The sequence below is a fragment of the Ovis aries genome, chromosome 6 (genome assembly GCF_016772045.2).
Source record: "Ovis aries strain OAR_USU_Benz2616 breed Rambouillet chromosome 6, ARS-UI_Ramb_v3.0, whole genome shotgun sequence".
NCBI classification, from domain to species: domain Eukaryota; kingdom Metazoa; phylum Chordata; class Mammalia; order Artiodactyla; family Bovidae; genus Ovis; species Ovis aries.
Window position 1 is genome coordinate 40324105 of NC_056059.1, and position 22595 is coordinate 40346699.

The window sequence follows — 22595 nt, forward strand, 5'->3', positions numbered from 1 at the left end:
AATGAGTCAGCTCTTCGCATCAGGTGGCCAAAGTATTGGAGTCAACATCAGTCCTTTCAGTAAACGCCCAGGACTGATCTCTTTTATAATGGTCTGGTTGGATCTCCTTGCAGTCCAAGTGACTCACAAGAGTCTTCAACACCACAGTTCAAAAGCATCAATTCTTCAGTGCTCAGCTTTCCTCACAGTCCAACTCTCACATCCATACATGACCACTGGAAAAACCATAGCCTTGACTAGACGGACCTTTGTTGGCAAAGTAATGTCTCTGCTTTCTAACATGCTGTCTAGGTTGGTCATAACTTTCCTTCCAAGGAGTAAGCATCTTTTTATTTCATTGCTGCAATCACCATCTGTAGTGATTTTGCAACCCCCCAAAATAAAATCAGCCACTGTTTCCACTGTTTCCCCATCTATTTGTCATGAAGTGATGGGACCAGATGCCATGATCTTAGTTTTCTGAATGTTGAGTTTTAAGCCAACTTTTTCACTCTCCTCTTTCACTTTCATCAAGACAATCTTCAGTTCTTCTTCACTTTCTGCCATAAGGGTGGTGTCATCTGCATATCTGAGATTATTGATATTTCTCCCAGCAATCTTGATTCCAGCTTGTGCTTCTTCCCGCACAGTTCTGGCAGCTCTATACCGGGGTTAATGGAAACCTCCTCCAAGAGGATGTATGCCATACCCACACCCAGAGCCCCTGTCCCTGCAGCAGACCACTGCTGACCTGTACCTGCACAGGAGATGCTCAAACACAGTTCTGTCTCAGTCTCTGTGGGGTCCTTGGGTCCTGGTGCACACAAGGTTTGTTTGATCCTTTGAATGTCTCTGGTAGGAATGGAGTTTGATTCTAAACACTAATTCACCCCACCTACCATCTTGCTAGGGCTTCTCCTTTGCCCTTGGACGTGGGGTATCTCCTCACAGCCGCTCCGGTGCCTACTGTCTTACTGGAGTTTTTCTGACCTTGGACATGGGGTATCTCCACACGGCCGGTCCAGTGAAGAGCAGCTACCGCTCCTGACCTTGGAAGTGGGGTTCAGGAAAGTGCAAATTAGAAGTGCAATGGCATGTCACTACACACCTACTGTAGTAGCCATACTCCATAACACTGACAGCGTCAAGTGCTGACAAGACTGGAGCAACAGGAATTCTCATACATTCCTAATGGCAACGCAAAATTGTTCAGCTCCTTTGGAAGACATTTTGGCAATTTCTTAGAAAACTAAACATCAGTTCAGTTCAGTCGCTCAGTCGTGTCCGACTCTTTGCGACTCCATGAATTGCAGCACGCCAGGCCTCCCTGTCCATCACCAACGCCCAGAGTTCACTTAGACTCACGTCCATCGAGTCGGTGATGCCATCCAGCCATCTCGTACTCTTATGCTATTGTTATCATTATCATACTACAGCAAGGATTCTTAAATGTTATTTATTGATCTTTAAGACTGTATTTTATGGAAGTTTAAGATTAGTATAGCCTCCGCCATTATCAACATTCCCTACCAGAGTGCTACACTTGTTACAATTTATGAACCTACATAAATACGTCATAATTAGCTAAAGTCCATACTTTCCATTATGGTGTATTCTCGATGATGTATAGTTTATGGATTTGGACAAATTAATTTTAACATACATCCATCACTATAGCTGCATACAGAGCATTTTGATTCTCTTAAAAATTCTTTGTGAATTATGTCCCTTTAAATATATTGTAACAAATAAAAACTTGAAACAATGCTTCTGTCTCTTTTGACTGAATATTTTCCTGGCTTTTCATCTTTCTTTTTTACAGGCCATTGCCTAGTAAATCTGCCCAGCTAGTTATTATATCAGGATTAGAGCCATAATCTTCTTCCTCCAGCTTCAGCCAGCAACTATCTATGGGGATTAAGTAATAGAAACAAAATGTAAGAAAAAATAAGCTACTAATTGATTATTTCAAAATCTGAATATTCCTTTATTGAAATCTTTGCTCAAAAAACATTTTTCTCTCTGGACCATAATGAAACAAGGCTAGCTGCCACTATCACTTCTATGGGATCCATGAGAAAAAAGGGATTTCCAAAGTAAAGGCAATGAAATGGGGCAGAAATTTTCTAGTTTGGATAGCTCAACTTGATTTAAGATTTAAGTGATAAATATAAAGTTGGGCATTTGGCAAGTAAGCAAAGGAGCACATAGTAAAACAATGCTTTTAATAAGCAGATGTACAATGTTAAAGTAGAGATTAGGTCACCGTATCAGATTCCATTGATGCAGTGGTCATATGTTTATTGTAACAAGCTATCATCAAAGTTTTCACCAGAACCATCTGATTTTTTTTTTTTTTTTGGCAGCTTCTTCCAAATTGTCAACTATTAAATGCGACTGTTAATTTATTTGGCCAGAAAAAGGAAAGATTCAGAAGACAAATTGGAAGTTAAAAGTGATTTATTTTAAGAATAACTCATACTTATTCTATAAATAATCCATCAATTAACCATGTCAACACACTTAATATAGTGTTTACTTAGTTAAAATATATATTTTGTTTTTACTCACAGGAACAGAGAAATTCAAATTCAAAAAAAACTTCAGGTTATACTGCTTTTTAAAGTAAATTCAAAGATACCTAAAGGACTTTAGAAACTACATAAAGGCTAGTGTAACTTACTAAAGAACACTTCTGTCTGACTAATAATTTCATCTAATTATGTTGAAGATTGATAAGCATGGAAGATTTAGAAAAAGAAAAAAAATATTTGTTACTTATATTTTAATAAGATTTTGTCATGCAGCACTGTATATTATAAAAGTCAAACTAATTAAAGAGAAATATCTTATTTGGGTATTGCATACTCATTAGGCTGATACATAATTTGTTCACAAGTGATGTTAACAAAACTTTCCTCACCAGCTCAGAGATAAGAAATATAACTAAGTTTCCCAGAGGCTAATGTTGAAATCTCAATTACATTTACGTATTTTATCCATAATCTAAGGCATATCTTCAAACAATTCTAGAATATTCTATAACTGAATAAATTAGACTTAATGGTGAAAATTATAAGATTTAATAGAAAGAAATTCAGAAAAAAAGAAAGTTACCTAACATGAGAAAACTGCAGCCACAAGATATAGAGAATAAATAGTAATACATCTAAATGAACTCAAAGGTTATCTTTTCTTTGAATTTTTTTATACTTACTGTATGAAAAACATATTCCATTTACTTATTATAGGTTGTGTTGTATTCATCAAAAAAATTTCCCATACTTATAGTTGAAGTCTTCCAGAATATTTCAACTCTAAAAATTATGTTAGAAATTATTTTTTATTATTAGCTTATATTTGATTTGTTATTAATTTCATGGAAACCAACAATGTTCTGATGATTATGCTCAATAGGTGATTGTTAGAAAAAAAGGTGGACTTAGGTGCTGATAAGAAAATGTAAAATAAATAGCTGACATTATAGGAAAAAAAGAGCTGAATCTTTGAAAAACAATAGCAAAATACACAATCCTGAGTAGTCTGATCAAGTAAATAGTCAAATAACATTATGCAAAAATAAGACAAAACTATGATCCCAGAAACAAGTAAGATTTTTTAAAATTACAATACCATGCATAATTCTCTGATATATATGATAATCCCTAATGAAATAAATAATAATTCTAGAAAAACTGTGGTTACCAAAGTTATTTTAAGAAAATCTGAATACACCAATAACTGTGTAATAAACTGAAACACTTTAAAATAACTTTTCTCTGAAAAGCCATGAAGCTCAGGTGGTTTTAGTAAGAAGTTCTTCCAAATTCTGAGAAGAAATACTATTTTTATCCTATTTAAACTGTTACAAAGCATGGAAGAAATGCAAAATGTCATTTTTCATGTTATCAAATTATGTTGCTCTTCTCTGTAACTGTTCTTCCCCCCACTCAGCCCCATGCTGTTATGATCTGTAATTTGCTGCCTCAAGAATTTTTAAACAATTCTCTCTCCTCTTTTGCAAAACCTCCACTGAAGAGATCTGTTTAAGTATTTTCATGGTGGAGATCAGTTTTTCTTTACAGGAAAGCAAAAAAGAAATTCCCTCATATGGCAAAACTAATACGGTATTGTAAAGTAAAAAAAAATAAAAAATAAAAAAAATTTTTTTAAAAAGAAAAGAAATTCCCTCAAACTGCTGAGAGAGAAAGATTTATCATTCCCTAAAAACATCAGGGACCTGAACTCTGTGCTCTGGCATCTTCTAGAAGGCAGTAAAATCTCTGAGGAAAACGGCAGCAGGGGGATCAAGGACTGAATAATAGATAGCTTGGGAGTAACTGAGCAACAGAGATGACTGATTACAAAGAGTTACCTCCAATACCTAGCACTTTGTTCAGTTCAGTTCAGTCGCTCAGTCGTGTCCGACTCTTTGCGACCCCATGAATCCCAGCATGCCAGGCCTCCCTGTCCATCACCATCTCCCGGAGTTCATTCAGACTCAAGTCCGTCGAGTCCGTGATGCCATCCAGCCATCTCATTCTCTGTCGTCCCCTTCTCCTCCTACCTCCAATCCCTCCCAGCATAAGAGTCTTTTCCAATGAGTCAACTCTTTGCATGAGGTGGACAAAGTACTGGAGTTTCAGCTTTAGCATCATTCCTTCCAAAGAACACACAGGACTGATGTCCTTTAGAATGGACTGGTTGGATCTCCTTGCAGTCCAAGGGACTCTCAAGAGTCTTCTCCAACACCACAGTTCAAAAGCATCAATTCTTCGGTGCTCAGCTTTCTTCACAGTCCAACTCTCACATCCATACATGACCACTGGAAAAACCGTAGCCTTGACTAGATGGACCTCAGTCGGCAAAGTAATGTCTCTGCTTTTGAATATGCTATCTAGGTTGGTCATAACTTTTCTTCCAAGGAGTAAGAGTCTTTTAATTTCATGGCTGCAGTCACCATCTGCAGTGATTTTGGAGCCCCCCAAAATAAAGTCTGATACTGTTTCCACTGTTTCCCCATCTATTTCCCACGAAGTGATGGGACTGGATGCCATGATCTTCGCTTTCTGAATGTTGAGCTTTAAGCCAACTTTTTCACTCTCCTCTCTCACTTTCATCAAGAGGCTTTTTAGTTCCTCTTCACTTTCTGCCATAAGGGTGGTGTCATCTGCATATCTGAGATTATTGATATTTCTCCCGGCAATCTTGATTCCATCTTGTGTTTCTTCCAGTCCAGCGTTTCTCATGATGTACTCTGCATAAAAGTTAAATAAGCAGGGTGATAATATACAGCCTTGACGTACTCCTTTTCCTATTTGAAACCAATCTGTTGTACTTTGTAAGACCCCAGAAACTTTGTACTACCTTAGTAATAGGAAAAAGACTCTAGAATAACTGACACTGAATTCCCTGCCAACATTAAGGCATATGCACTTGTAGTTGGAATTAAATTGATTTAAAAGTAACAAAAACTATGATATTTCTTTCACAATAGAGTTTATGCATTAAGATCATACCCACTACATACAGATTAAAATTTTTTATTTAATATATTGTTGGTTAATTAAATCTGGAAGAATAATGTTTTAAAAAGTCAAACTGGATTAATTCTGCAAATATGTTTGGTTAAATATTGAATAATCCATTTGTAAAATTGACTGAATTAATGACCAGACTTAAAAATTATGATTATACATCTAGTTGTTGAAAAGGAATTTGAAAACATTCAACATTCTTGATTTTTGAAAGTTCAATTAAATTAAAAATGAAAGGTCACTTGCTGCTGTTTTGCTATGCTCTTTCATATATTTTTCTTTTTTTAATTCTTAACAATCCTATCTTTCTTTTTTAGACATAAATTTTTACCCTGAAAAGATTAAATAACTGGCCCAAGATCATTCAGATTATTAAGTGAGCAACTTAGAATGCAGATGCTTATTTCTACACAAACTTACTGTGCCATAAAGTTACCTGGTCTAAAACATAGCAAATTATTGGGTAATGAATAAATAGAATATATTTGACTATAAATCCAGTGCTTGCTATACTCAAAGTTGGAAGTGTTTGTCTCTCCTGACACTTCTTAGACCACAATCTTGACTCATTCATCTTTGTTTCCCCTCATATCAGTACTGTGCTAACAACCTATTATGAACTCTACAAATGTTTAACAAGAATTAATATTTTGAGTTAAATCTGTGGGCAGGGGTGATATGGGAAATGTTTGACAACCTACATGGTAGAGACACCAGCTAATCAGGATTGGCACCAGCCAGAAACAACCATCACAGTGATAATGAAATCAGTATGTCCTGATAGCCGTCAGGCCTATCCAAGACTGCCCAGCTCAATCCCTAACTTTTCCTGTCTACAGGAAAGTTCCATTGAAATCCCAGCAGTCATTCTGTTTAACCTGCCCCTGTTGCATCTGACAAAGTTGTTTGAACGATGACACGATGGTTGACACCAGACATACCCCATTTCCTTCCTTTTCAACCTGACCCCCTAGATACTACAGATCATTCCAAGCCAGACTATGTGATTCAAATGGATTCAACAGAGTTTGTTTCCTGAGGTCTTAGAATTTGTCACATCGTAAGGCAGACACTCAATAAAAGAATTAGTATCTCATCAGGTGGCTGGACATTTGAAAGAGTCTGCCTACTCTCAGGGAGATATTTTCCGCCATAGTTTCTGGAGATGCACAAGGATGCTATACAAAGAGAAAGAAATGCTTGAAGTGAGGCTGAGGAAAGGCAGAAATGAGGGACATTCTTGATTTTTAACCTCAATTCTTGATCCTTATATTTTTCCCCCTAGCATGTAACAGACAAGGTTCAACCAAAGAAGCAGAACAATTAGGATGTAGAGATACATACTAAGAAATGTATTACAGGGAATTTGCTTGCCCAACTGTGGGTGTGGGCTAAGAAGTCACCACAAGGCTGACTTCACATCTAACGTCAGAGTCCAAAGTTACTAAGGCAAACCATCTGGAAAAGAATGTCATCAGTCCTCTGCAACTCCATGAGAACCATCTGGAACTCCACAACAGCGGACTGAAGCTTGCATGTATTTTTATTGCCGCAGACCTTCAAATAAGTATCTTGCAGAAGACGCGGTCCTTGCCCAAGGTGCTGAACACACACACACAGACACCCACCTGGCCAAGAACTAAGACAACTGGAAGAAGATCAAGGAGGAAGCAGAGCAGCTGTAGGTCAATTTGCTGCTTCACACCAAGGAGGGAAGTCAGCTGATAGCAACAATATATGTATCCTACAAATTGGCTCCTGCCCGCCTTCCTCTCTCCTGCTCTGGATAGAATCTTCTCTGTATCCCCTGCTTCCAATGAAATATACCTAAAAAGGGCATTCTGGGAAAGGCAGTTCAGCTTAGACATATTATAGAGCCATTGAATTGCAATGCTAACTCAGGTATTTCTTTGTTGCTCTTAACAGCAGCAATAAATAACTATTCCTAACTTACACAAAAGAAGATGGAAACTGGGGGAAATGATCAATAAAAGAGTAGAAGATATATGGAGGCCCCAGAATCAGATCCAAATGATAATACAAAATAATAATAATAAAATGACATTCTCATGGTGTTTTATAATTGGCAACAAAAGATATTCAAATAATTTCACAATCATAAGAACTACTAGAAGGTAGAATTGCCCATATGGGCTTATATTGCATTTCCTAAATTGCTCTGAAACTAGGACAGATATCCGTGTGTGTGTGTGTGTGTGTGTGTGTGTGTGTGTGTGTGTGTGTGTGTGTGTTGGAGGTGGGGGAGACTTGGTAGTATCCTTTAGCTTAAATAGAAGAGCTGAAGTAGACTTCTCAAAATTCTTTCCAACTACATGATTATATTATAAACCAAAATTTCTTTAATTGCCCTTATTCCCATGATTCAATTAGCTTACTCATATTAAGAATCTTTTCAGTCTTAAAAAACATATCCATAACTTGTTGGCGGGAACAAGTGTTTTCCATGAAATGCCACAGGAATAAAAGTAACTTTCAAAAAGAATAAGTGCTTCCAAAATTTGACTTGGAACAGATATGCAATACCTCTGCTGCTTATGAAAAGCATGCATGATCAGATCATAAAAATAGCTTCTTGATTTAGGTAAAATGAATCAGGGTTAAACTCTGAAAATGAATAAAAGCTGAGACTATCAAACTTCTCCCACTTGCCCTAGACAGTTCCTGTGCTGGTCCAGATTTGAATGAGGAAGGATGTCTTTATTTGATACATTGAAATACCTTCATTTTCTGAGACATTTTGCCACCAGCTCTAAGCTCATAATCAATGTCAGATCACATTAAGGGCCACTGATTATATTAAAAGAGATACCATCTTGATAAACACATTCATACAACCTTGCTCTGGCCTTAATTTGGTGTTCTCAGGAGAATGAGCATTTAAAAAAAAAAAGCAAAAATAATACAAAGAACCTAATTTTATTTGTGGACTTATTGTCATCATTTCAATTATATACATCCATTGGAAAAATATAGATGTTTGCACAACGAAATGAAATAATTAAAAGCACCAAAAATTGAACAATCACATTTCTATATTTATCCACATATTTTCAATGTATATATATATATATATATATACACAAGATATATATATGTATATACTTCTATATACATATATATGTATATCGGAGAAGGCAATGGCAACCCACTCCAGTACTGTTGCCTAGAATATCCCATGGGCAGAGGAGCCTGGTAGGCTGCAGTCCACGGGGTTGCAAAGAGTTGGGCACAACTGAGCGACTTCACTTTCACTTTCTACTTTCATGCATTGGAGAAGGAAATGGCAACCCACTCCAGTGTTCTTGTCTAGAGAATCCCAGGGACGGGGAGCCTGGTGGGTTGGACACGACTGAAGCAACTTAGCAGCAGCAGCAGCATATATGTATATATATGTGTTTTATGTTTAAAGTGTATACATATATGTGTATATACATACACACACACATATATAATTTAATGAATAATATCAGTCAAGCCACTGTTTGAAGTACTGGGTATACATGTTAACCTTTTTAGAGCCATTTTTTTTGCTTTTGGAAAAGGAAGTCAAAGACTGCCTCCTTTCTGCCAACCCAGATTCAAGAAGACAGCATAGATTGGTTAAGTTTCATAATCTCTCATGGGGCCTATGTTCCAGAGGCTCAGGAATTTATTAGGCATGTTGTGAGGATCTATAGGACCTACTAGTTTCATAGAGCTAAAGAAATAAAATCTTTCCCTGGCTCCCACTTTTCTATTCTGAGAATTCTCTGCTTTCCAAATATATCACACAGACAAGCATATGAGGTGCACTTGTGCCTGGTCGAAGACGACCTGAGATGGGGGCTGGGACCATCTTTGCCTGTGCATTGGCACAAATTTTGTGTTCTTTCTGAAAAAGAAGAGGCTATATGTGTAGTTGGTGGTAAAATCTGGCACTCAGGCATGTATCAGAATAAATAGAAGGCAAATGGTGTATTTTGGTTCCAGACAATTTGGGCCTGATAGTAGCAACTCTATGCAGTGCTCTTATTCCATGCCAGTAATTGTCCTGAGTGCTCACATGGATCACTTCATTATCTGTCATGTCAACCAGACAAGGTTGCATCATAACTTGAATAAGAGTTAGAGTTAGAGTTAGCTTTGCTAACTTATTCTTGGTGGCAGACATTCTCCACAGCAGCAATGTGAGATGTATGAGTTTGCAACTTGGTAAAAACCTCTCTACAAGGAGGTTATAAAGAAAGTAAACCACAAATCAAAATCTGCCACATATTAAAATCATTAATTAAAGAATTATTTATTATTGAGCAGGAACAGAACAGTTTATTCAACATGTTCTACAGGTTTAATCAATCTTGTTTGTCCTTTTATGTACTCCAAACTCAAACATGTAGGAATAGATTATTTAAGACAGATGATCACATATCTAAAAAGCAGAAGTCCATTAACAACAAAGTCAGCATCAGTTTAAAAAAATCCCCAAACCAATGGACGATATGGACAGTAGCCCCAAAGGGTAAAAGCTACTGGTCTCCCTAGATGCTTCTGCCTTTTTCTGAAAAGACAGAGCATGACTGGTAATATTTTTAAAATATTTAAGTCAATCCACGAATCTTTAAAAACTTCCATTTACAGGGACATATGTATACCTATGTCTGAGTCATGTTGGTGTATGGCAGAAACCAGCAAAATATTGTAAAGCAATTATCCTTCAATCTAAAATAAATAAAATTTAAAAAAGAACTTCAATTAACTAAAGTCTATTTCTAACATTCATTATTATAATTTTCAGATAACTTATTTCTGACATTCACCATTAACAAACTAAAATTACAAAGTATATTATGTTGATTATGCTATCAACAACAGAAGAATTTGCATACATTTCAATACGTTTTTCGAGTGTTCATCTTTTTTTTAATATACTGCACCGATATTAGAATACTTGAAGATAGGGAATTCCCTAGTGGTCCAGTGGCTGTGCTGTGATTAGTCTTTCAGTAATGACCAACTCTTTGCAACCTCATGGACTGTAGCCCATCAGGCTCCCGTGTCCATGTGGATTCTCTAGGCAAGAATACTGGAGTGGGGTGCCATGCCCTCCTCCAGGGGTCCAGTGGCTAGGACTATGCCTTCCCAAGGCAGGTTGCCCAGAGTTCAATCCCTGGTCACCACTACTAAAACCCAGTGCATGCAAATAAATAAATAAATAACATTTGAAGATAAATTGTTATTGTTGTTCAGTCACTAAACATGTCACATCACTCTTTGTGACCCCATAAACTGAAGCACACCAGGCTTTCCTGAACTTTGTTATCTCCAAGAGTTTGCTCAAACTCATGTACAATGACTCAGTGGTGCCATCCAACCACCTCCTCCTCTGTCGCCCCCTTCTCCTCTTGCCTTCAATCTTTCCCAGCATCAGGTCTTTTCCAATGAGTCAAATCTTCGTATTAAGTGGCCAAAGTATTGCAACTTTAGCTTCAGTATCAGTCCTTCCAATGAATATACAGGGTTGATTTCTTGCAGGATTAATTGGTTTGATCTCCTTGTTGTCCAAGGTACTCTGAGTCTTCCCCATCACCGCAGTTCAAAAGCAGCACTCCTTTGCTGCTCAGCCTTCTTTATGGTCCAACTCTCACATCCTTATATGACTATTGGAAAAACCATAGCTTTGACTATATGGACCTTTGTCAGCAAAGGGATGTCTCTGCTTTTTAATATGCTGTCTACATTTGTCACAGCTTTTCTTTCAAGGAGGAAGAGTCTTTTAATTTCATGGCCGTAGATATCATAACAAGCAAGAACTGTGGTCACCTCTATGTTACAGCTTAAGACTTTGAGGTCATGAAGAGATTATGTAAGTCTAAGATCACATTTAGTCAAACTTCAAACCTAACAAGCTTGTCCCAGGACCCATGCATTATTTACAAGTCTCAGCTTAGGTCATAGAGTTTTATGTTAGATTTGGGAACCAAAGTGTAACACTCAAACAGACTGCTGCTTTGCTAACTACAGTTCTCCTACATATGTTTTCCCTAGCCACCCTTCAGGAAGTAGTTACTGATTAAAGAAAAGATCAGATGATCTTGGATGCCAGAATAAATATGTTTGCTTACCATATTCGGTTCATACCATGTAAGTTTCAATTTGGTGTTTGTTCAAATGGTTATTAATCCTAGTTTCTGTTGCTTTCTCAAAAAGAAAAAATACATTAAAAAAAAAAGTAGAGTGATCTAAGATCGCTTTGGTATATTCACATTTTGACCATAATAAAACTTCAAGTGCTAAATATACATTGATGATGTTTATCAGTCTTTATATTTTAGAAATAATTTAAGGCTTCTGAATTTCATTTCTGTTTGATCCTGATAAAATACTGCTTGTCTCTGAATAAATAGTCTTAAACATGCTTGAAACAAAGAGTCTCTAAGACCCTTTAGACATCAAATGGTTCTTATGAAACCTTTGGATGGGCCAAATAGAAAAGACTCAGAAACACAAGGATTAAATTTCCCTCGACATCCACTTAAGTTATAAAATTAAGAAGCTGTGATTGGGAAAACAGTTTTGGAAATTTTGTAACATTTGTAAAGGCATTCAAGATATGTTTCAGAACTTAAAACAGGCTGGTTCTTTTATTCCCAATAAAAAAATATATAATAAATTTACACACATAGGGAATGAAAGAAAAAAAAATATATATATATAATGGGCGTGTATACTATTTGTGCTTAGTCACTCAGTCTTATATGACCCTTTGATACCACATGGACTGTGCAGCATGCCAATTGCTCTGTCTTTGGGATTCTCCAGGCAAGAATACTGGAGTGGGTAGCAGTTCCCTTCTCAGGGTATCTTCCTGATGCAGGGATCGAACGCATGTCTCTTATGTCTCCTGAATTGTCAGGCAAATTCTTTAACCTTCTGAGACATCAGGGAAGCCCTGTTCATGTGCATAAATACATAAAAAATCATTAATTTTTTTAATTTTACAATTTCAAGTGGAAAGTTTGCACCCAATTTTGTAATCTGTGGTGAGACTTCATTATACATTACTGAATCCCATTACTTTAAACCTAGAGATCAATTTTCCGCTAGAATTTTTTAAATATGGAAAAAATTTTAATTACTCACCCAACTTCTACTCTACTCTAGCAGCTGGAGACTCATCTTCAACTACTTGCTACTTTAGGAAGTGAGGATTTTGTGTCATAAATATTATCTGCATAGTGGAATTCCTCCAGGTTACATTCCATGACCTAGGATACAGATTGTGACCATGGCTCTTTAGATTCCCCTAATTTTATGGATAGTACTAATCTATTATTTTTTTATTTTACAGCTTTATTGAAATATAATTGACATATAACATTGTGTAAGTTTAAGGTGTACAATGTGATGATTTGAAATATACATGCATATATATACATATAGTGAAAAGTGAAGGTGAAGTCGCTCAGTCATGTCCAACTCTTTGTGACCCTATGGACAGTAGCCTACAAGGCTTCTCTTTCCGTGGGATTTTCCAGGCAAGAGTACCAGAGTGGGTTGACATTTCCTTCCCCAGGGGAATCTTCCCGACCTAGGGACGAACCCAGGTCTCCTGCATTGCAGGCAGATGCTTTACTTTCTGAGCCACAAGGGAAGCCCTAAATGAAAGTTGCTCAGTCGTGTCCAAATTCTGTAGGCCAGAATACTGGAATGGGTAGCCTTTCCCTTCTCCGGGTATATAGTGAAAAGTTCATCGCAAAAAGATTAATATGTAACTTGTTATTATTGATGATGAAAATGCTGAAACTCTATTCTCATAGCAACTTTCACATGATATACTATAATTACCATACTGTACATTAGATTCCCAGAACTTATTCATCTTGTAACTGGAAGTTTGTACCTTTTAACCAATATGTCCCCCTACAGCCCACCCTTAAGCCCTGGCAGTTATCATTCTATTCTCTGTTTCCATGAATTTGGTGTTTTTGTTGTTGTTCATTTGCTGTCGTGTCTGTCTCTTTGCGACCTCATGGACTGTGGCATGCCAGGCTTTCCTGTACTTCACCAACTCCTGAAACTTGCTCATACTCATGTCCATTGAGTCAGTAATGCTATCCAATCATCTCGTCCTCTGTTGTCCCCTTCTCCTCCCACCCTCAATCTTTCCCAGCATCAGAATCTTTTCTAATGAATTAGTTCTTTTCATCAGGTGGCCAAAGTATTGGAGCTACAGCTTCAGCATCAGTCCTTCCAATGAATATTCAGGATTGATTTCCTTTAGGATTAACTGGTTTGATCTCCTTGTAGTCCTAGGGACTCTCAAGAGTCTTCTCAAGCACTACAGTTCAAGAGCATCAATTCTTTAGAGTTCAGACTTCTTTATGGTCCAACTCTCACCTCCATGCATGACTACTGGAAAAACCATAGCTTTGACTGTACAGATGTTTTTGTTTTTAGGCTCTACATATAAGTGAGTTCACACTGTCTCTCTTTGTCTGACTTTTTCCACTTATCATAATGCCCTCAAGTTTTATCCACATTGTGGCCAACGGTAAGACTTCCTTCTTTTCTATAGCTAAATGATATTCTCACTTTAAATATATATTCATATATATACTTTTCTTAATAAGGAAAAATATTTCTTTGTGTCTTGCACACTCTCAAAAGCAATTATTACTATTCATTATTCCATTTCCCTGGTAGCTCAGTTAGTAAAGAATCCACTTGCAATGCCAGAGACCTGGGTTTGATCCCTGGGTTGGGAAGATCCCTGGAGAAGGGAAAGGCTACCCACTCCAGTATTCTGGGCTGGAGAATTCCATGGACTGTATACTCCATGGGGTCGCAGAGTCAGACACGACTGAGTTGCTATTCAATTTTGGTATTTACTACAGTGTTGGACTCAAAGTCAACAAAAGAAAAGCTTATTGAATAAATGAATTACAGGATGAATGAAATGATATATACAGTAATTTCTTGAGAACTCAAATTTTATTCTAGTGACCCTTCTAGGTAGCCCCCATATGGGTTCAGGCTACAGAAGAGTTCAGCACATGCCAAAAGTGTGCTTGATCTGCACAGAAAAATGTACCACACTCTAGTAATATTCAAAGTGAATGTGGAGTCATAACTTTTTTCCAGAAATTAAACCTGTATAATTGAACATTTGCTGAGTTACCCCTACTTCCTATCTTCAATTAAACATGTCCCGAAATGAACACATCATTTTCTTCTCTTGCTTTGTCTTAAATCTGTTAAAATCACTTCAGCATTGTCAGTATGATGTGTGTATATTAGTTTTCAGTCACATCTAGGGACAGTCAATTGTCCTAATTTAGAAAACATTTCAAGAGTGGGTCTTGGCATTTAATTTAAAGACAGAGTTACTTGAAGTAATTTACCTTTCTTTTTAAATTTCCAAACAAGATCACAGGTTTTGCTAATTAGCATAATGGACCTTAAGGAGGAGGTTTTATTTACGAAATCAGTGTATTCATGACCTGCAACTAGAAGGCTAGCTAAATCCTGCCACTAAAATACTAACACATTTGCCTCCAGTGATATTTGCCACTAGACACATCCGCCTGCAGCTGCTGTCTTTTTAGGAATCCCTAAGCTAAAAGGACAAAGATCCTTTCCTTTCCATGTCTCCTATTTCTTGTTTGTACACAATAGGCTTCCTTCAGCCTCCATGAACTTCCCTGAGTTCCAAAGAGCAAACTCAAAATTTAGGGAAGTGAGAAAATGCAGAAACAAAGGGAAAGCAGTCAAGAAAGTACAGTACAGTGATGGAGCAATGTCCTGGCTCCTCCTGAAGGAAATGCATTACAATATCTTCGAGTTCTTCAGGGGGAACTGAGGCCCCCATCCAGAGGAGGATGGTAACCTCAGACTGAACACAAGATTCCTGGAGCACCTCCCTGTTTCCTCACCAGCAGCCAATCAGAAGAAAGTCACTCACCATAAGTTTGTCTATAAACACTTATCCCCAGTAACCACCTAGAAGTTCAGGGGTTTTGACCATGAGTCACCTCTTCTCCTTGCTTGGTCCTTCAGTAAACCTTTCTGTCCTCCAAACTGATGTTGCAGTTTGTACGGCCTCTCTGGGGACATGAACTTCGGTTTGGCAACATTAATACCCTGATGGAGTAATGAAGTTCTCAAAATAGACACTTATGACTTGCCATTGTGTTCCCTTGAGCAAAGGCACAGAAGTACAGAATAGCAAAGCATTTCTGCAGAACTTTCAGCTCTTCTGTAGTGACTGAGGGTGAAGTGAAGATGGTAGGGTGATACAAGATTAGGGGAGGCTGGTGGTGGCCACATGACAAGCCTTGGTTCTGTATTGGACTGTATTGCATTTAGGTTTCCTTTTTCCAATTGATTTTTTTAATTAAGAGTTTTCAACATCTATCCCACAAAGACAGGCAGTTATAAAATTAAGCAAAAATGTTACAGGTTTCCAAAACGTATTGCAATTTTCATTAATTTAATTATTGCAATCCGTAATGTGAAGACAAACTGTTAATAATTAATCGGTAGTTAGTGTCAAATCAATGATTTCCACTTATTAAATGATTTGCTTTTACTATGAATTCTTTTGTTGCACTCAAAACTCAGACTCAATGGTCTGAGTTGAAGAATGAGCTTAAAACTTTTCTTAGGACCATAAATGAGAAGTTGTTGTTTCTCATTTTTCTCTGCTTGCTGTTAATAGTAAGTTTAGCTATCAGAAACCTGAGAGAAAATCCTGTGATTTTTTTACCATGTGATTTTCTCTGACATACTGAATCCAACAGAACCAAACTTTGAGAATTTTGCTTGGTTCATCAGAAGAAAGGAAGAAGGAGAAAGAGCAGGTAGAAGAGGAGGAAGGGGAGTAAGAGAAGAGGAAGTTGAGGAGGAAAATAGGTCCATTTAGTATTTAAAACTGCTCCGCTTACTTGGCTTTTAGGCTAATTTGTGAGTTCCCTGTGAAATCATTCAGCAATCCCAAGGCCTACCCAGCACGGTCAGTGCACTCGAACAGAGAAATGCTAGGTGGTGACAGTTCTAATCCCCTGTGGGTGATGACATCCCTGAGTGCTGTCGAACTGTACTTGAAAGTGGAAGTCTGTGGTTTGGGTCATGTGGCAGCAAATAAACATACAGAACCGGGATGAACAATGCAGAATCATGGTGATGTCTCTTTACAAAACATATGTTACACGTCCATAATGGAGAAGGCAATGGCACCCCACTCCAGTACTCTTGCCTGGAAAGTCCCATGGACGGAAGAGCCTGGTAGGCTGCAGTCCATGGGGTCGCGAAGAGTTAGACACGACTGAGTGACTTCACTTTCACTTTTCACTTCCATGCACTGGAGAAGGAAATGGCAACCCACTTCAATGTTCTTGCCTGGTGAATCCCAGGGATGGGGGAGCCTGGTGGGCTGTCATCTATGGGGTTGCATAGAGTTGGTTGGACACGACTGAAGTGATTTAGCAGCAGCAGTAGCTAGCACAGGTCTATAAACACTAACGCAACTGCAAGACAATTGTAAACCTGATCTCCTGGAAATGTACCAGAGCAAGTGCTTTTGCATTTAAGGCAATTAGAGATAATGTGTTATGTTAAAAGAATATGTTAAAGAGAATTTGGTCAAAGTGTGTGTTAGCCACTTAGTCATGTCCAACTCTTTGTGACCCCATGGACTATAGCCAGCCAGGCTCAGCTCCTCTGTTCATGGAATTCTCCAGGCAAAAACACTGGAGTGGGTTGCTATTTCCTTCTCCAGAGGATCTTCCTGACCCAGGGATTGAACCCGGTTCTCCTGCATTGCAGGCAGAGTCTTTTACCACTGAGCCACCAGGGAAGCCCCTTGGTCAAAGCAAACATACAATAAAGTAGGGTTTCTCTTATGTAGGTTTTGAGAATGAGCAATCATCATGTAACCATCTCTGTCTTCATGGAACTTACATTATAATAGAAAGAGACAGTAAACAAGGAATATATATATATATATATATATATTACATTATGTTAGACAATACATATCATATGTTCTAAATTGATTTTGCTATGAAGAAAAGTGAAATAATAAATAGACAATTGGAAGCATGGTGATAGTGGTGGACCTTTTCTATTAAAAGATGGTATCCCATTCATGTTGATGTAGCGCAGAAATCAACACAATATTATAAAGCAATTATACTTCAATTAAAAATTAAACTAAAAAATGGTATCCCACACATCTTTAGCTACTTTCCTTTCCTTTTTCTTACATCCATATGTTTATTGCACTTTTCTTCTTCTGTGAATTATCTTTTTACAGCCACACCTCTTTTTCCTATATGGATTTGTCTTTTACTGAGTTATGTCTTCACAAGTTAATATAATATATATTATATTGATATGTTGCATATTAATTATATAATTAGTCAATAGTTAACTAATATGATATTGATATATTAAATATTAGTATTATACTAATATTAGCATGATGCTAATTAATTAATTATACTAATAATATATTACTTATATATTCTAAACACAAAGTACATACAGTATAACACATATTTCTCAGCAATATAGAATACATAATTCATCATTGGTCTTTTAACTTTACAGTATAATCTTTGTACACGTATCATTGCTCTTTTGAAGGAGAATGTACATCATTAAACTATTGACTTCATTACAATGACAAATGTCTTCATGCATTTATGTACGCTTGTCTTTTCTCACTTTATGTAGGATTCTAGGACTTTTTGTTTGTACTGAAACAGATCTTGAAAACAAGTAATTTGTAGGTATCTGTTGTTACTTTCCTCCCTATTTTATCTCCTGCTGATTGAAGTCAATATATTGTTTTGTCTTTAATTGTTTCAACCTGCAGATTTCTTGAAGAACTGATGAAATCTCTGGAAATTTGTCTGAATAAAATGCCCACAAATAATTTTGCACATAATTTCAGAGACTTAGAGATCTCCTGAAGATCAGAGATAGACTTTTTAGTTGTCTCTTAACCCTAAATTTAGATATTCTATAATATGCAAAACTGTTAAAGTTTGCAGTTTTAAAAATTTAGTCATCTTTCTGAATTATCATATATGTACTCTTTCAATGAATTTTCTAGTATTTTCAAAGTAGTCAATATGTCACATGTAAAAACAATATCTTCACCTTACAAATTACTTCTCATCTATACTGACCACTCTAACAAGTACTTTAAGAAAAATATGAAATATTATTGGAGAAAACCCTAGTTATCAAATATTTTACCTCATATGTGCTGTTAGCTTTAGTGAGTTTCTTTATCATCATATAGAAGTATCCTTCTATTCATGTTTCACTGTAAGGTCTTATCAGCTATCGGTGTTGAATTTTTCTGATGCTTTCGTCAGTATTTTTTAAATAATCATAGAATTTTTATTTGTTCAGGTAAAATGTAAATAGTATAAGCCAGGAAAGTCTAGGCTTTTATATTTTTAGTAAGAAAACAATCCCAAATCCTATTAGATTAATACAAGAAAACCTTTTTTTGCTCATATGAGAGGCTTTGTTTGAGGTGCCAACGGGACACCATGTAATAATTTAGGAATTCAGGTTGACAGAGACTTCCCCCTTAACAGCTGCCACAAATACCAGAGCAGCAGGAAGGGAACCTGGAAAATCAGACTGGTTTTACAGTTTCTACCTCTAAATAACACACCAAATTCCATTCACATTTCATTGGATCACTGGTTCACACAGGTTTAAGAGAAGCAGAGAAGGCCAATCATAAGTGTCAGAGGAGGGACTATAGAGGAATTTATTGTCCCAACATTTTTGCAATCATGAAATAAGCATTATTTTATGTTTCAGTCAGTTTTTTAGAGAAGCAGAACCTGTGTGTATTCTTTATCACTTCTGGGAAGGCATAGGCTCTGATGATTATGGAGGCTGAGAATTCTGCCTCCGGGAGGGCTGATGGTATAGTTCCAGTGCAGACCTGAGTCCAGATGCAGAAGGCCAGCGCGTGTGTGCTCGCTCAGTCGTGTCCAACTGTTTGTGACCTCACGGAGTGCAGCCCACCAGGCTCCCCTGTTCATGGAGTTCTCCAGGCAAGAATACTGGGGTGGGTTTCCATTTCCTACTCCAAGGAATCTTCCCAACCCAGGGATCAAACCATGTCTCGGGCAAAGGGAGACAGAGTGTTTACCACTACACCACCTGGGAAAACTTAGAAGGCCAATGAAGACCAATGACTCAGCTCAAAAACCCTCAGGCGAAGAGAAAGAGTTCTTTCTTATTCAGCCTTTTATTCTATTCAGTGCTCCTTTGACTGATTGGATGAGGTCCACCCACACTGGAGAGGGCAAATTTCTCTGCTCAACTTTCCAACTCAAATTTTAATCTCATCCAGAAACAGCCTCACAGACACACCTAGAAATAATGTTGTTTAATCAAATATCTGAGACACTATGCTCCATCAAGTTGTTCAGTCACTAAGTTCTGTCTGACTCTTTGCAACACCATGACTGCAGCACACAAGGGTTCCCCGTCCTTTACTATCTACCAGAGTTTGCTCAGACTTATGTCCATTGAGTCAGTGATGCCATCCAACCACCTTATCCCCTCTCATCCCTTCTCCGTCTGCCTTCAGTCTTTCCCAGCATCAGGGTCCTTTCTAATGAGTTGGCTCTTCGTGTCAGGTGGTCAAAGTATTGGAGCTTCAGCTTCAGCATCAGTCCTTCCAAAAATTATTCAGGGTTGATTTCCTTTATTATCATTAATAATAATATTTATTATTTCCTTTAAGAAAATGGCAACTCACTCCAGCACTCTTGCCTGGAAAATCTCATGGACGGAGGAGCCTGATAGGCTATAGTCCATGGGGTCGCAAAAAGTCAGACACAACTGAGCGACTTCGGTTCAGTTCAGTTCAGTTCAGTCACTCAGTCGTGTCCGACTCTTTTCGACCCCATGAATCGCAGCACGCCAGGCCTCCCTGTCCATCACCAACTCCCGGAGTTCAACCAGACTCACGTCCATCGAATCAGTGATACCATCCAGCCATCTCATCCTCTGCTGTCCCCTTGTCCTCCTGCCCCCAATCCCTCCCAGCATCAGTCTTTTCCAATGAGTCAACTCTTCGCATGAGGTAGCCAAAGTACTGGAGCTTCAGCTTTAGCATCATTCCTTCCAAAGAAATCCCAGGGCTGATCTCCTTCAGAATGGACTGGTTGGATCTCCTTGCAGTCCAAGGGACCCTCAAGAGTCTTCTCCAACACCACAGTTCACTCACTTATTATTAATAATAATATTTATTGTTTCCTTTATTACTATCCAAAAATTATTTAGGATTGACTGATTTGATCTTACTCAAATTAATATATAAAATTAACCATCACACTATATCCAGTGTATTATTATAGTAACACAGTTCTAGCATTTTACCATTACTTATTTTTTACATATTATCTCTTTTTCTTTTTATCTTAATTTACCCAACATAGACTTGCCCAATCCTTTTAAAATATTGAGTTTTGTTGTATTATTGCATTTGTTATATAGATAATAAAGATTTGAATGTTAGTTATTTTTTGACCTAGTCCTTTAGGTCTTTGACCTAGTCCTTTGTCTTTAGGTTTTCTTAGGGAAGTTTATAAATTCCAGAGTGGACAGAAAGAATAAAGGACCAGTGATTCCTCATTTGAGAATGAGCACTAGGGATTTTTGACTCTTGGGCCTTTCAGAAGAATGAAACAACAGATTCTATACTTTTGCTCAAATAACTCGTAATGTGTTTCTGAGCTGGAAGTCAAATTAGTCTCATTTGCATTTCATATAATTCTAATTAATGAACTCTATCACTTTATACTTCTATTTATACTGCTTGACTTCTTTCTTTTCTTATCCTATCCTTTACTATACCTCCCCTGTTACTATTGCTTTATCTTGTCTCCAAAGAGATAAAACTGCTGCTGCTGCTAAGTTGCCTCAGTCGTGTCCGACTCTGTGTGACCCCATAGACGGCAGCCCACCAGGCTCCCCCGTCCCTGGGATTCTCCAGGCAAGAACACTGGAGGTTGCCATTTCCTTCTCCAATGCATGAAAGTGAAAAGGGAAAGTGAAGTCACTCAGTCATGTCCGACTCTTCACAACCCCATGGACTGCAGCCTACCAGCCTCCTCAGTCCATGGGATTTTCCAGGCAAGAGTTCTGGAGTGGGGTGCCATTGCTTTCTCCAAGACATAAAACTAGGAGAGTCAATTCCTAGGCAGGTTGATAGGAAGTCCAGGGTCCCCAAGGAGCAGAGGGGAGTCTGGGGCTCTCAAAGAAGAGATAAGGGTCTGAAATTCCCAAGGAGGAGGGAAGGACAAATGCCTTTTGTTTCTCTATGTTCCTTAGTCACCTGAAACTTTTTTTTCTTTAAACCTGAAACTGATGATTACACAACAAACAACTCATTTTAAACTCTGTACTAAGGATTACATAACAACAATGTATCCTGCTTGAAGACAGTTTCTCCTTCCTGAAAACCTTCTGGCTAATCCTGTTAAAATGTAGATTATGGGAGTGAGTCTAGTAAGATATTTAAAACCTTGAGGCTTCCTTTTGATTCACTGTAATAACTGATTAGAAAAGTATAATTCCCTTGCTTAGCCTAGCAAGTGGGGCACTCCCCATCCCCCTTCTGATGTCTGTGTCAGAAGCTTTCTCTGTCCCTTTTTCACTTTAATAAAACTCTGCTACACAAAAGCTCTTGAGTGACCAAGGCTGGTCCCTGGTCCTGAAGCTAAATCTTCTACTTTGGAGATCATGAATTTGACATCGTTCACTGTAAGCTATCAAAACTTTGCTTATTTCATTCTAGTAGTGGATGCCTCTAGAGTCACATTTTTAAATGTGAGCCTCTATTTTTCTTCCAAAGCAATGATTCACTTTAGAATAAATCATTTATCCTTTTTTTGGATGAGGGGCTTGTGTTCTGTATTTCCTCTCCTCCACACTGACACTTTATGGAGAATAATCTAGAGTTTTACAACCCGATTATTAGTATTAACTTAATATGTTAATACATTTTAAATAGCTATATTACATCCATTTTAACAA